Genomic DNA, 11,843 nt, shown 5'->3' with positions numbered 1-11,843 from the left:
GTAAGAAGCATCAAAATTCAAAAAGAATTGGAGTATGAAGAAATAAAACAAGAGAAAATGTCTCCTGAGGATAAAATAAAATAAAGTAAAAATTAAGCATATGGAATATCATTACATTGTTTCTCATATTCAAGGTTTAGTACTAAAATACTAATTTCAAATCTATAATTTAGTTTGTGTTTAAGCCAATCTGCTAACCAGGATATATATATATAAGTGATACAAAATAAAAGATTAAGATTATTTAAAAATTTAGTATCCTATGTTCTTCAAGAACACTTTATAAAAATTGAATAATTTAATTGTTTTTATTTTTAATAAAGGTAAGATACCAAGATCACATTGTTACATTCACATAATTTGTTAGATATAATACAAATGTAGTTTACTAGAAAATGACACATAATTGTAATAGTTTGTTTATCTTCTATTTATTATCATTATTGAAGGTTTTCTCCTCAAATATGAGAGTTTTTCACTTAAAAAGAGGCTTAAAGAAAGTCATTTTTAAAGAGTGACTTGATGCACAGCTCAATTGGATGAGAACAGTATACATTTAATACTAATAAAGTTGTAAATTCTAAATGTTGCATGTTAACTTGAAGTGATTTTTCAGGAGATTTTGTCAACATTAGATTCCATTGGAAACTATCTCAGAAGCTTTTTGCTATTCATTTGAGATAAAGTTTATTTTAGAAAGTTGTCTAATATTATTATGATTCAGGGTTTAAATGTTGGTTTTGTAAGATTGTGTGTGTGTGTGTGTGTGTGTTTGGCATACTTAGAGCTGTGTCCTGGAATCTGTGCCCAAACAATGTTAAGCTGGTATGAGCTGTTTATGTCACTGAGTAAAATTAGATACACGCCTGCTGCTAGTAGGAGGAGATGAAACATGAGACAGGCCAAACACTTAAGAGCCTTTCCTTTCAGGCATAATTGGTGAAGCCTGAATCGTTCACTCTCCTCCTGCAACTGATGGAAACGTTTGAAACCTTCTGTCTCTGGTAGAGCTTGAACTGGTTGCAAGCAATTTAAGGTAAGCAATCATTTTTTACTTGTATTTTATATAATTACAATGTACAATTAAAAACCAAATAGAGGCAAGACTTCTTGATTTTTTTCCTCAAAAGGTGACATAATAATTAATAAATTAAATTTAAAATGTTGATTAAGTTCATTTCAAATGATTATTAAATATCAACAAAATGTGGTTAACTTCTATTTAATATCATTTAAGTTATTGTGATTACTAATATGCTATGTATTTTAGTATAATTTATATTCCTAATATTTTAATTTGTAGAATACCATGATAGCATATTTATATATTATCAAGCATTAAATTGTAAACTGTGGTTAATCTAGATAAGATATTGTCTTTAAGATCACCTATTTCTAATTCTACTCTTACATTTTTTAGTGAAATTACATTGGCTTTACATTTTGTCTATAGTTTTGTTACAGACATTAAAAACAGACTAATATTAATGAGGACAAAAGTCATTTGATAAATTGGAAATAAACAAAACACCAACTTCAGCTTTCTAACTATTCTTGGAATGAAAGAAGGAGGATGATTTCTCCCCCAAATCTGGAAATAAATAAATTGTTGTTCATAATATATATCTCAAAAAAGTAAATGTAAGTAGGGTAAAATATAAACTTGTGCTATGCTATGGCTTACTAAAGTTGTCAGTTCTTTCTTTGTGTTCCCTAAGTTAATATGGGGCAATCCAAAAACAAGTTTTTAAAGGAAGACATACAGAAAGATAATAAGGGAAACTATAACTCAACTGGCTGAAAAATTTGTCAGCAGGATGAGTAACTTACTAGTACAAAATGAACTATAAAATGCACTATGTTTATCTTTTGCTTATTTTCTTGGGAACATTTTGTGGAGATAGGTACAAAAAGGCACACTTATGAAGTTTCAAAACTAATGGCTGAAGTTGGTGTTGGTTTTATAGGTTCTAGAATTTATCTAAGGTTTTCTTTTAAACTCAAATGAAAACATTTCCAAAAGATGTTGACTAAGCTTGCAGCTGAAATTAATATTGCTCCATATTGTCCTTTAAAAAATATACTTTCTATTTATTAAATTAAATTTATATTATGTAATATATGAAAATCAAATAATAATGGAAAATTATGATTTGGTTTAATCTTGCATACTTTGTAGGACCTGTGGTTCTCCTCTGCTCCCTGTTCTACTTGGCTCATTGCAGCGCCTTGCTGCTTCTCAATTGAGTCCACCATTGCTGTGGCTTCCTAGTAAGATGGAAAAAACTACAGTCTTGAGTATGATTCTACTACTTTTCCATTCCTTCAGAGCCTGCCTCTGACCTCAGAACCTGCTTTTATGTTTCTGTCTATCCTTCCTTCTCCTCTTATTTTTAGCCTGGTCAGCACTTGTCTAGCTTTATCATTCTCTGGACCAACCACAGGGACTGATAATTCTATGGTGTTTTCATGAGTATTGAAGAATTCCTCACCCCCTATATTTACCATTTCAGACTCAAACTTCATTTTTAATTTTACATGTTATTATGCTATAGATAATTTTATGGGAAAATTGATATAGGAGTATTTAGTAAATTTAATAATTTGCAAATATATCAAAATTTCTCTCAAACTCTCAGCATAACTTCAATATAACTGTTGTGCAGTGTACCACTGATAAGAAATGAGACCAGAGATTTCAAGGAGGTCTCTCTTATGCCCAAAGGGATTTGTTCATCAGCCTAAAGCAGTGGGGATCCATTTGAGTATTTACAACAGAAAAATAGCAGGAACATATTTTTTGGAAAGTCACTCAGGTTACCAAGGAGAGTGGATTAGGAGCATCAGAGGAGGGAGACAGGAAGAGTTGTAAAAAGTCAAAAAATTGCCTCAGCTGAGGATTGGGAAATGGAACACAAGAGAGAACTAGGAGGAAGTCATCGCCATGAAGATGGGCACCTTAAAACCTAACCTCACCTTTGTGACTTTTAACTCTATCGTAAACATTCTCAATTAATTTTACTTGTGAAACATCTGAAAAGCATGAAGAGAAAGTGATTACAACTTTAGGCTGTGGAGTCAGACTGCCACTTTCTAGCTATATGACTTTGTGTGAATTAATTGCTCTCTGTCTCAGTTTCCTCATTTGTAAAAAGGAGGATAATGACAGTATCTACCTCCTAAGGTTATTATGAGTGTCAAATTCAGTTCATATAAACATTTAGGAAGTGTCTGACTTCTTGGTAAACAGCAGCTCCCCCTCCTCCTCTTCCTTTTCCTCCTCCTCATCATAACCACCACTATCACCACCACCACCATCATCAACAGCAAGGCAACATATAACCTTTTATTCCCATTCTTACTAATAGGGAGGTCAGAAAAGAACCTTAGAATGGTGAGTGGTCAGGATTTGTAACCTGCTTCTCCAGACCCCCTAAGAAAGCACATGGGCCCTATCTAGGCAGGAGATTCTAGGGTGAGGCTATTTCTGCTCCAGCAGAGAACATTCTCCACATACTAATATGTGATGGCTGTTGAGGAGGAAAATGTGCATTCCAGAATACAAATAGAAAACCTTCCCTGACATTCTCACCAACTGACTGAAAGAAAATCCTTAATGGTATTTATGAAGAAGAAAAAAAATCAAATGACTGTTAAAGTTTCCTAAACATGTTAGATCTTAATGAAAAATTTATGTAAAATATTCTAAGGTGTTAATCTCAGTAAAACATAAAATTGTGCTGTCCCCTTATTGGAATGATTTGAAGGGGTTTTCCTCACAACATTTGCAAATCACTTTAAATCATCACATTCTGATCCTGACTACAAGAATAGAAGTGAAACATGGTGCTGAAGTCCTCTGAAACTTTAAAAAAAAACTGTCAAAGCAATCAGAAAATTGCATATACACTGCATTTGATAAGAAAACTAATTATGTATACTTCAAGAATTTCTTTTTGCTTTAAATTTTTTATATAGAGACTTGCAACTAAAAAAGAAGCTCAGCTTGGTTGATAGATATAAACAACTTTTTTCTTAAAATTTGCTTTTAATTTTGTGTATTTTTCATAGTTAGGATTTAGTTTAATATTATTTTTAGGGACCGGGAAAATTGAGGTTTTGATGGAAGGAAAGGGAGATTATAGTTGGTTTGACTGAAAATTTCAGCTTTAGTTATAAAAACTCAAAGACTTAATAAACTAGATGACAGGCCTTTTGTGACTTGCACCAATATGGAACCAAACCACCCTGAAACCACACTTGTTTTTTTCCCCTCCCCTGTAGGTTGGTCATAGGGACACCCCTCTATGGCCAGAGGATGAGATAGAGGAGAGGTGTCAGAGAATTAGTGGTGGGTGACATGAAACTATGAGTCATCTCAATATGCATATTTTTATTGTTGACAGTATTACAAATATCCCTCATTTTCCTCCCCTTTGCCTTCCTCCACCAGCCCCCCCCACTCCCCAGGCCTTCACCACATTATTGTTTGTATTGCTATGCATATATGTTCTTTGGTTAATCTCTTCCCTTTCAACCCAACCCTCTTCCATCTGAGGCCTTTTAGTCATTTTTTGGCATGGATATGCTTCTGTTTCTTTTTTGTTCATCAGTTTATTTTATTCATTAGATTCCACAAAATAAGTGAGATCATGTGATGTTGTTCTTTCTCTGCCCAGCTTATTTTGCTTAGCATAACAATCTTCAGGTCTATCCATGCTGTTGCAAGGGGTAAGAGATCCTTCTTTTTTACAGGTGCATAATATTCCATTGTGTAAATATACCATAGCATTTAAAAAAATCTTTATTGTTGAGAGTATTAAAGATGTACCCCTTTTCCCTCCATTGCTCCACTCCATCCAGATTCCACTCTGCCCAGGCCTTCATCATCCTATTGTCTATGTCCATGGGTTATGCATATAAGATCTTTGGCTAATCTCATCCTGCCCTCTTCCCCCTTACCTCTAAGATTCTTCAGTCTGCTTCATGTTTTTCATGCCCCTAGTTCTATTTTATTCTTAAGTTTATCATGTTCATTAGATTACTTGTTCATTTATTTTGATTTTTAGATTCAGTTGTTGATAGATATGTATTTATTGCCATTTTATTATTTATATCTTTTTTCCCCCCTTCTTTTTAAAGAAGACCACTTAACATTTCATGTAATACTGATTTAATGATGATGAACTCCTTTACTTTTTCTTTTCTGGGAAGCACTTTATCTGACCTTTAATTCTAAATTATAGCTTTGCTAGGTAGAGTAATTTTGGTTGTAGGTCCTTGCTTTTCATCACTTCGAATATTTCTTGCCAATCCCTTCTAGCCTTCAGAGTTCCCTCGTAGGTAACTAACTGCTTTTAAGATTCTCTCTTTGTCTTTAACCTTTAGCATTTTAATTATGATGTGTCTTGGTGTAGGCCTCTTTGGGTTCCTCTTGTTTGGGACTTTCTGTGCTTCCTGGGCTTGTATGTCTATTTCTTTTACTAAGTAAGGGAAGTTTTCTGTCATTATTTTTTCTTTTTTTTTTTTTAATATATTTTATTGATTTTTCACAGAGAGGAAGGGAGAGAGACAGAGAGTTAGAAACATCGATGATAGAGAAACATCGATCAGCTGCCTTCTGCACATCTCCCACTGGGGATGTGCCCGCAACCCAGGTACATGCCCTTGACCGGAATCGAACCCGGGACCCCTCGGTCCCCAGGCCGATGCTCTATCCACCGAGCCAAACCGGTTTCGGCTGTCATTATTTTTTCAAATAGGTTTTCAATTTCTTGCTCCCTCTCTTCTCCTTATGGCACCCCCAGGATGAGAATGTTAATACGCTTGAAGTTGTCCCAGAAGCTCCTTACACTATATTTATATTTTTAAATTCTTTTTTCTTTTTTCTCTTCTGATTGTTTCTTGCTTCCTCCTATTCCAAATTGCTGACTTGATTCTTAGTGTCCTCTCTCTACTGTTGATTCCCTGTAAATTATTCTTCATTTTAGTTAGTGTTTAATTTCTGACTGGTCCTTTTTTTTATGTCATTGATGTTCTCTGTAAGTTCCTCAAAGTTGTCACTAAGATCCTTAAAGATCTAATTAAGTTCCTTGAGCATACTTATAACCATTGTTTTGAACTCTGTATCTAGTAGTATATTTGCTTCCACTTCATTTAGTTCTTTTTCTGGAGATTTCTTCTGTTCTTTCATTTGTGACATGTTTCTTTGTCTCTGCATTTTGGCTGTTTCTCTGTGTTTGTTTCTATGTATTAGGTAGAGCTTCTATGTCTCCTGGAATTGGTAAAGTGGCCTGTGTAGTAGGTGTCCTATAGGGCCCAGTAGCACAGCCTACCCATTCACCCGACCTGGGCACTCTAGGTGTACCCCTGTGTGGGCTGAATATACTGTGCTATTGTAGTTGAGCCTTGCTTGCTTTTGGTATCCCTGGGAGGGATTTACTCCCAGGCCAATTGGCTGTGCAGACCAGCAGCAACTACAGTGGAAGAGCTGCTGTGTAGGAGACACCCCTGTGGAGTAGGACTTGCTTCAGTTGGGCTTTTGCAGTCTCCAAATCTGTCCTTTGAGTGTGTTACTCATGAAGGTGGTACAGTTTAATCTGATGTAGTTTGAAGCTGATCACCAGGTTCACTGGCTCTGAGGTATCCCAGGAGGTGCAAAGTCAGCCAGTGCCTACGCTCTGCCTGGAGCCACCCAGCATAAGCTACAGAGTTATCTGCAGATGGCTGCTACTTTTGTTGGGCTTAGAGGGGCCCAGGAGAAGCCACGTTGTGAACAAGTGGTAGGCCTAGGGCCTCTTATTGAGAGGTATGGAGCATGCTGAGGACAGCTACTGCTTATTTGAGAGATTTTAGAAAAGTATGAAGCCTGAGCCAGGATAGGCTATTCATATGGAAAAACCATTGCAAACAGCCTAGGTGGGGTTGCAAATCAGGTGGGTGGGGTCTCAGAGAGTCACCAGAGCAAGGTGAACTGTGTGATCCAGGTTGATGGAAACTCAGATATGGTGCCTACCAGTGAGCTCTGTGGTGGGGAGGTCTCAGCATAGGAATAATGACCTCTGCCAGAACATTTTTCTGAGAGAAAGCTGCCCCCAGTTCTTGCCCTGATGCCACACAATTTAGTGTATTGATCTTTTCAAGCTGATGCCCCAGCACTGGAACTCAGAGGGAGTGAGTACAGGTAAGTTCATGGACTGGCCTTTTAAGAAGAACATCTGAGACTCCAGCAGCCACTGTGTCACTCAGCCAAAATTCCCTCTGCTTCTTACAGACCCAAGTTATTGGAAATTCTCTTCTCGGCACTGGAACTCTAGCTGAGGGTACTGATGTGGGCTTGGTAACCCTTCTTCCTCATGTAGACCTTTGCAGGCAAGATATCCCTCCTAATTGAAAAAAAAATGCCACATGTGGGTGTCAGGGCTAGCCTGTTCTGCATTACCTCAACTCCTTCTAGTCTCAAAGTGGCTTCTTCTTTAATTCTCTAGTTGTAGAAATTCCATGCAGCCAGATTTCAGGCAGTTCTGAATGTTGGTTGTTCTGTGATTTAATTGTAATTTTGATGTGGTTGTGGGAGAATGCAAGTGCCAAGTTTACCTAGGACACAATCTTGACAGGAGGTCAATCAAAGATTTTTATCTACTCCTCTAATGATAGGCACTTGGGATGTTTCTAGATCTTAGCTATTGTAAATAACACTGCTATGAACATAGGGGTGCATATATTCTTTCTGATTGGTGTTTCAGGATTCTTAGCATATATTTCCAGAAGTGGAATCCCTGAGTCAAACAAAAGTTCCATTTTTAATTTTTTGAGGAAACTCCATACTATTTTCCACATTAACTGCACTACTCCGCATTCCCACCAGCAATGTATTAGGGTTTCCTTTTCTCTACATCCTTGCTAGCACTTGTTATTTGTTGATTTATTGATGGTAGCCATTCTGACAAGGCTGAGGTGATACCTCATTGTAGTTTTGATTTGTACCTCTCTGATGATGAGTGATGTTGACCATTTTTTTTTTCATATGTCTCTAGGCCATCTGTATATCCTCTTTAAAGAAGTATCTGTTCAAGTCTTTGCCCATTTTTAATTGGATTGTTTGTCTTCCTTGTGTTGAGTTGTATGAATTCTTTATATGTTTTAGAAATGAACCCCTTATTAGATATATAATTGGCAAATACGTTCTCCCGTACAGTGGGCTGCATTTTCATTTTATTGATGGTTTCTTTTGCTGTGCAGAAGCTTTTTATTTTTATGTAGTCCCATTTGTTTATTTTCTCATTTGTTTCCCTTGCCCTAGGAGACATATTAGCAAACATATTACTACAAGAGATGTCTGAGCTTTTGCTGCCTATAATTTCTTGTAGGATATTTATGGTTTCATGGTTTACATTTAAGTCTTTTATCTCTTTTGAGTCCATTCTTGTGTATGGTGTAAGATGGTGGTCTAGTTTCATTTTTTTCCTCACTTGTACCTGTCCCATGCACTCTTATGCTCACTGCAGTATTATTTACAACTAGAGGCCTGGTGCAGGTTCAGTCCCTAGGCCTGGTCTGAGATCAGGGCCATCTTCCCTGGCTGCTGGCACCTGGCCCCGCCACCCGCCACCACCCATCCCCGGTTCCCCATTTGCCATTGGGTGATGAGGTTGGCTGCAAGGCCCCTGCAGGCTGGGGGCAGCTCCTGCATTGAGTGTCTGCCCCCCTGGTGGTCAGTATGCATCACAGTGACTGATTGTTCCGCTGTTCATCTCTCAGATGATAAGTGACTTTGAGCATGTTTTTATATGTCTCTTGGCCTTCCTTCTGTCTTCTTTTGAAAAGCTTCTATTTAGGTCCATTGCCCATTTTTTGATTGGGTTGTTTAACTTCCTTTTGTTTAGTTGTATGAGTTCCCGGTAAATGTTGGAGATTGAACCCTTATCGGTGATAACATTGGCAAATATGTTCTCCCATGCAGTGAAGTTTCTTGTTGTTTTGTTGATGGATTCTTTTGCTGTGCAAAAGATTTTCATTTTGATGTAGTTTCATTTGTTTATTTTCTCTTTAGTTTCCATTGACCTAGGAGCAGTATCCGTGAAGAAATTGCTTCAGCATATGTCTGCTATTTTGATGCCTGTGGATTCCTCTAGTATTTTTGTGGTTTCCTGTCTTATGTTTAAGTCCTTTATCCATTTTGAGTTTATTTTTGTGAATGGTGTAAGTTGGTGGTCTAGTTTCATTTTTTTGCATGTATCTGTCCAATTTTCCCAACACCATTTATTGAAGAGACTGTCTTGACTCGATTGTATGTTTATGCCTCCTTTGTCAAATATTAATTGAGCATAGTGGTTTGGGCCAATTTCTGGGTTCTCTATTCTATTCCATTGATCTATATGTCTGTTCTTGTGCCAGTACCAGGCTGTTTTGAGAACAGTGGCTTTGTAATACAGCTTCATATCTGGTATTGAGATCCCACCTACTTTGTTCTTCTTTCTCAGGATTGCTACAGCTATTCGGGGCCTTTTTTTTATTCCAGATGAATATTTGGAAAGTTTGTTCTAGGTCTGTGAAATATGCTGTTGGTATTTTACTCTTTTTTAAAAAAAATTAAATCTTTATTGTTCAGATTATTACATTGGTTCCTCTTTTTTCCCCACATAATCCCATCCACCTAGTTCCCACCCCACCCTCCGCCCTCACTCCCCACCCACTGTCCTCATCCATAGGTGCACCATTATTGTCCAATCTCTTCCCGCAACCCCCACACCCCTTTCCCCTCCAAGAATAGTCAGTCCATTCCCTTGCTATGTGCCTGATTCTATTATAATCATCAGTTCATACTGTTCATCAGATTATTTATTCACTTGATTTTTAGATTCACTTGTTGATAGATGTGTATTTGTTGTTCATAATTTGTATCTTTACCTTTTTCTTCTTCTTCCTCTTCTTAAAGGATACCTTTCAGCATTTCATATAATACTGGTTTGGTGGTGATGAACTCCTTTACTTTAGCTTTTCCTTATCTGTGAAGCTCTTTATCTGACCTTTACTTCTGAATGACAGCTTTGCTGGATAAAGTAATCTTGGTTGTAGGTTCTTGGTATTCATCACTTTGAATATTTCTTGCCACTCCCTTCTGGCCTGCAAAGTTTCTGTTGAGAAATCAGCTGACAGTCGTATGGGTACTCCCTTGTAGGTAACTGACTTTCTTTCTCTTGCTGCTTTTAGAATTCTCTCTATGTGTCTTGGTGTGGTCCTCTTTGGATTCCTTTTGTTTGGGGTTCTCTGCACTTCCTGGACTTGTAAGTCTATTTCTTTCACCAGGTAGGGGAAGTTTTCTGTCATTATTTCTTCAAGTAGGTTTTCAATATCTTGCTCTCTCGCTTCTTCTGGCACCCCTATAATTCGGATGTTGGTACGCTTGAAGCTTTCCCAGAGGCTCCTTACACTATCTTCGTATTTTTGGATTCTTTTTTCGTTTTGCTTTTCCGGTTGGGTGTTTTTTGCTTCTTCATATTTCAAATCTTTGACTTGATTCTTGCAATCTTCTGGTCTGCTGTTGGGAGTCTGTATAATATTCTTTATTTCAGTCAGTGTATGCTTAATTTCTAGTTGGTCCTTTATCACAACATCAAGGGTCTCACTAGATTTCTTGAGGACCTCACTACATTTATCGGCGGTTTCTAGAAAATTCTCGAAAAACCTAAAAAGTGTGGTTTTGAACTCTATATCCAGTAGTTTGTTTTCCTCCATTTCTGTCATTTGTGTCCTATTTCTTTGTCTCGGCATTTTTTTATGCTTCGCTGTGTCGATAGAGTGGCTTTCTGTGCTAAGTGTCCCAATTACCTGAGGTAGACACTCTCAGTGCACCCCCTTGTGGGCTTTGTGCACAGTCTTATTGTAGTTAAGCCTTGATTGTTGTAGTTAACACTGGGAGGATTTGACCTCCAGGCCTATTGGCTGTGAGAATCAGCTGTCTACGGTGGGAGAACTTCTGTGCTGAAGACACCCTTATGGGGCAAGACTTGCTTCAGTGGGGCTTTGGTGCTCACTGAGTCTGCCCCCTGAGTGTGTCCCTTATGGATCTGAGGAGTTGTAATCTGTATGGTCCCACTCTGACCACTGGGTACACTGGCTCTTGGATCTAAGGAGGTGCTAATCTAGCCTCTGCCTGTGGCTACCCAGCAGAAGCCAGCTGTAAAGCAATGCAAGTTGACCTGGGGCCTTGGGCCAGCTGCAGTTTGTTAAGTTATTTTCAGATTACAAAGGGCCGGGCCTTTTATATGCAAAAGCCACAGTGCACAGCTTGGGCGGGCGGGTCCCAGGGGATCAACAGGGCAGGCGGGCGGAGCGAGCAGTATGGCTGCTCTCAGTCCTGCCTTCAGTGGTCCTGGCAATCGCTGAGAGTGCCTCTGAGAGAAAGCTGCCCTTGAGTTCCGATCGATGCCAGACAGTCCTGTTTCTCCCCGTATGAGTCTGGGTCCCCAGAGACTCGCCCGGAACTGGAGCTCAGAGCCTGAGACTCCCTCATGATTGAAAAAGACAGTCGTGTCCTCAGCTGCCTGTCCTCTCCGCATGCACCTCCACACCTTTGTATTTTCCTTCCACACCGCACCTCCTCTGAGTCTCAGTATGCTTTTCTCTTTCCTTCTAGTTGTAGAAATTCCACTCAGCCAGCATTCCTGTGGTTCTGGATGATGTCCGTTATGTCTTTTAGTTGTATTTTTGAAGTGGTTGTGCGAGGCAGCAATCTCTGGTGTTTACCTCTGCCGCCATCTTGGTTTCTCCTCGCTGTTGGTATTTTAATGGGGAGTGCATTGAATCTATAGATTGCTTTGGGTAGTATGGACATTTTGATG

At 38.3% G+C, this 11,843-nt stretch overlaps 1 protein-coding gene across 3 annotated transcripts in view; it reads left to right on the top strand.

Moving 5' to 3' along the window:
• Positions 1-945: 945 nt before the first annotated feature.
• The window catches only part of SGCG (sarcoglycan gamma), a 158,589-nt gene continuing 147,691 nt past the window's right edge, over positions 946-11,843 (top strand). For all 3 annotated transcript variants that reach the window (XM_070407494.1, XM_070407493.1, XM_070407495.1), the window contains exon 1: positions 946-1,036. The gene's annotated coding sequence lies outside the window, so the exon portion shown is untranslated. The remainder of the gene's footprint in view (positions 1,037-11,843) is intronic.

The sequence above is a fragment of the Myotis yumanensis genome, unplaced genomic scaffold, assembly GCF_028538775.1.
Source record: "Myotis yumanensis isolate MYYU_CA2020_CCGP unplaced genomic scaffold, mMyoYum1.0.hap1 SCAF_3, whole genome shotgun sequence".
Taxonomy (NCBI): domain Eukaryota; kingdom Metazoa; phylum Chordata; class Mammalia; order Chiroptera; family Vespertilionidae; genus Myotis; species Myotis yumanensis.
The sequence above is the reverse complement of the archived record's forward strand: the minus strand, read 5'-3'. Positions and strand labels throughout refer to the sequence as shown.